Below are 5000 nucleotides of genomic sequence, written 5' to 3'. Positions count from 1 at the left end.
AAACTTTCACGTCCGGTTTTGAAAGGGGGAGATCCTATAGGATCCTATCCAAATTTTTCTTTTGCTAGGCCCATAGCTAAAAAACCTACTTTCTTACGATTACGAGGTTCATTCGAATATGAAATCCAATCCTGGAAATACAGCATCCCACTTTTTTTTACTACCCAGGGCTTCGATACATTTCGAAATAGAGAAATTTCTACTGGAGCAGGTGCTATCCGAGAACAATTAGCCGATTTGGATTTGCGAATTATTATAGATTATTCGTTGGTAGAATGGAAAGAATTAGGGGAAGAGGGGCCCACGGGTAATGAATGGGAAGATCGAAAAGTTGGAAGAAGAAGGGATTTTTTGGTTAGGCGCATGGAATTGGCTAAGCATTTTATTCGAACAAATATAGAACCAGAATGGATGGTTTTATGTCTATTACCAGTTCTTCCTCCCGAGTTGAGACCGATCATTCAGATAGATGGGGGTAAACTAATGAGCTCAGATATTAATGAACTCTATAGAAGAGTTATTTATCGGAACAATACTCTTATCGATCTCTTAACAACAAGTAGATCTACGCCAGGGGAATTAGTAATGTGTCAGGAGAAATTGGTACAAGAGGCTGTGGATACACTTCTTGATAATGGAATCCGCGGACAACCAATGAGGGACGGTCATAATAAGGTTTACAAGTCGTTTTCAGATGTAATTGAAGGAAAAGAGGGAAGATTTCGTGAGACTCTGCTTGGCAAACGGGTCGATTATTCGGGGCGTTCTGTGATTGTCGTAGGTCCCTCACTTTCATTACATCGATGTGGATTGCCTCGCGAAATAGCAATAGAGCTTTTCCAGACATTTGTAATTCGTGGTTTAATTAGACAACACTTTGCTTCGAATATAGGAGTTGCTAAGAGTAAAATTCGGGAAAAAGAGCCGGTTGTATGGGAAATACTTCAGGAAGTTATGCAAGGGCATCCCGTATTACTGAATAGGGCGCCTACTCTGCATAGATTAGGCATACAGGCGTTCCAACCCATTTTAGTAGAAGGACATGCTATTTGTTTTCATCCATTAGTTTGTAAGGGATTCAATGCAGACTTTGATGGTGATCAAATGGCTGTTCATGTACCTTTATCTTTGGAGGCTCAAGCGGAGGCCCGTTTACTTATGTTTTCTCATATGAACCTCTTGTCTCCAGCTATTGGGGATCCTATTTCCGTACCAACTCAAGATATGCTTATTGGGCTCTATGTATTAACGAGTGGAAATCGTCGAGGTATTTGTGCAAATAGGTATAATCCATGTAATCGCAGAAATTATCAAAATAAAAGAATTGATGATAATAACTATAAGTATACGAAAGAACCTTTTTTTTGTAATTCCTATGATGCAATTGGAGCTTATCGGCAGAAAAGAATCAATTTAGATAGCCCTTTGTGGCTCCGGTGGCGACTAGATCAACGCGTTATTACTTCAAGAGAAACTCCCATCGAAGTTCACTATGAATCTTTGGGTACCTATCATGAGATTTATGGGCACTATCTAATAGTAAGAAGTATAAAAAAAGAAATTATTTGTATATACGTTCGAACCACAGTTGGTCATATTTCTCTTTATCGAGAAATCGAAGAAGCTATCCAAGGGTTTTGCCGAGCCTACTCATATGGTACCTAATCATATGGTATCTAAACTAAGTAATTCTATGACACCCGTGTCATTTTGGGTTTCTCCAGTTCACCTAGGACTATAGTTCCTGAATTTCTATGCGAATCAAGATCGAGAAAAGGAAGTTTTCCAATCATTGACTCAAACCCATTGTCGAACCCCACTCAGCGGAATAGGGAGGTACTTATGGCAGAACGGGCCAATCTGGTCTTTCACAATAAAGTGATAGATGGAACTGCTATTAAACGACTTATTAGTAGATTAATAGATCACTTCGGAATGGCATATACATCACACATCCTGGATCAAGTAAAAACTCTGGGGTTCCGACAACCACTGCTACATCCATTTCATTAGGAATTGATGATCTTTTAACAATACCTTCTAAGGGGTGGCTAGTCCAAGATGCTGAACAACAAAGTTTTATTTTGGAAAAACACCATCATTATGGAAATGTACACGCGGTAGAAAAATTACGCCAATCTATTGAGATATGGTATGCGACAAGTGAATATTTGCGACAAGAAATGAATCCTAATTTTAGGATGACCGACCCCTTTAATCCAGTCCATATGATGTCCTTTTCGGGAGCTAGAGGAAATGCATCCCAAGTACACCAATTAGTAGGTATGAGAGGATTAATGTCGGATCCACAAGGACAAATGATTGATTTACCTATTCAAAGTAATTTACGTGAAGGACTGTCTTTAACAGAATATATCATTTCTTGTTACGGAGCCCGAAAAGGGGTTGTGGATACTGCTGTACGAACATCGGATGCTGGATATCTTACACGCAGACTTGTTGAAGTAGTTCAACACATTGTTGTACGTAGAACAGATTGCGGCACCATACGAGGCATTTCTGTGAGTCCTCAAAATGGGATGATGCCGGAAAGAATTTTTATACAAACATTGATTGGCCGTGTATTAGCAGACGATATATATATAGGCCCACGATGCATTGCCGTTCGAAATCAAGATATTGGGATTGGACTTGTCACTCGATTCATAACCTTTCAAACACAACCAATATCTATCCGAACCCCCTTTACTTGTAAGAGTACATCTTGGATCTGCCGATTATGTTATGGCAGGAGCCCCACTCATGGCGACCTGGTCGAATTGGGAGAAGCTGTAGGTATTATTGCGGGTCAATCTATTGGAGAACCGGGCACTCAACTAACATTAAGAACTTTTCATACCGGTGGAGTGTTCACAGGGGGTACTGCAGAACATGTACGAGCCCCTTCTAATGGAAAAATAAAATTCAACGAGGATTTGGTTCATCCCACACGTACACGTCATGGGCACCCTGCTTTTCTATGTTATATAGACTTGTATGTAACTATTGAGAGTGAAAATCTTATACATAACGTGACTATTCCACCCAAAAGTTTGATTTTAGTTCAAAATGATCAATACATAGAATCAGAACAAGTGATTGCTGAGATTCGCGCGGGAGCATATACTTTAAATTTTAAAGAGAGGGTTCGAAAACATATTTATTCTGATTCAGAGGGAGAAATGCACTGGAGTACTGATGTATACCATGCGCCGGAATTTACGTATAGTAATGTACATCTTTTACCAAAAACAAGTCATTTGTGGATATTATCAGGAGGTTCGTGCAGATCCAGTGCAGTCCCTTTTTCACTCCACAAGGATCAAGATCAAACGAACGTTCATTCTCTTTCTGCTGAAGGAAGATATTTTTCTAGCCTTTCAGTAAATACAGTAAATAATGATCAAGTGAAACACAACAGTTTGAATCTTTCTGGTAAAAAAGAAAGTAGTATTCCTGATTATTCAGAATTTAATCGAATCATATATACGAGTCATTGTAATCTCATACTTCCTACTATTCTCCATGATAATTCTGATGTTTTTTTATTGACAAAGAGGCGAAGAAATAGATTCATCATTCCATTCCAATCGATTCAAGAACGAGAGAAAGAACTAATGCCCCGTCCCGGTATTTCGATTGAAATACCCATAAATGGTATTTTTCGTAGAAATAGTATTCTTGCTTATTTCGATGATCCTCAATACAGAAGAAAGAGTTCGGGAATTACTAAATATGGAACCATAGGGTTGCATTCAATCCTCAAAAAAGAGGATTTAATTGAGTATCGGGGAGTCAAAGAATTTAAGCCAAAATATCAAACGAAAGTAGATCGATTTTTTTTCATTCCCGAGGAAGTGCATATTTTACCCGAGTCTTCGTCCATAATGGTACGGAACAATAGTATCATTGGGATAGATACACGAATCACTTTAAATACAAGAAGCCGAGTAGGCGGATTGGTTCGAATGGAGAGAAAAAAAAAAAGGATTGAACTAAAAATATTTTCTGGAGATATCCATTTTCCTGGAGAGATGGATAAGATATTCCGACACAGCGGCATCTTGATACCACCGGGAACGGTAAAAAAAAATTCTAAGGAATCGAAAAAATTGAAAAATTGGATTTATGTCCAATGGATCACACCCACCAAGAAAAAGTATTTTGTTTTGGTTCGACCCGTAATCATATATGAAATAGCGGACGGTATAAATTTAGCAACACTTTTCCCCCAGGATCCATTGCGGGAAAGGGATAATCTAGAACTTAGAGTTGTAAATTATATACTTTATGGAAATGGTAAACCAATTCGGGGGATTTCTGGCACAAGTATTCAATTAGTTCGGACCTGTTTACTATTGAACTGGGACCAAGATAAAAAAAATTCTTCTATCGAGGAGGCCCGCTCTTCCTTTATTGAAGTAAGTGCAAATGGTCTGATTCAAGATTTCCTAAGAATCAACTTAGTGAAATCCCATACTTCGTATATCCGAAAAAGGAATGATCCGTTAGGTTCGGGATTAACCTCTGATAATAGGTCGGATCGTACCAATATCAATCCATTTGATTCTATTTATTCCAAGGCAAGGATTCAACAACCATTTAGCCATAGCCAAAATCAAGGAACTTTTCGTACGTTGTTGAATAGAAGTAAAGAATCCCAATCTTTGATAATTTTGTCATCATACAATTGTTTTCAAATGAGTCCATTCAACGATCTAAAATATTACAATGGGATAAAAGAATCAATTAAAAGAGATCTTCTAATTCCAATTACGAATTCGTTAGGCCCTTTCGGAACAGCCTCTCAAATTGATAATTTTTATTCATTTTACCATTTAATAACTCATAATCAGATTTCGTTAACTAAATATTTGCAACTCGCCAATTTAAAACAGACTTCTCAAGTATTTCAATATTATTTAATGGATGAAAACGAAAGAATTTCTAATTCCGATACGAACATACTTTTGAATTCATTCAATTTGAATTGGCATTTT

Source organism: Pyrus communis, unplaced genomic scaffold (genome assembly GCF_041283825.1).
Source record: "Pyrus communis isolate YQ-2024b unplaced genomic scaffold, ASM4128382v1 ptg000031l, whole genome shotgun sequence".
In the NCBI taxonomy this organism is placed as follows: Eukaryota; Viridiplantae; Streptophyta; class Magnoliopsida; order Rosales; family Rosaceae; genus Pyrus; species Pyrus communis.
Note: the sequence above shows the minus strand (reverse complement) of the source record.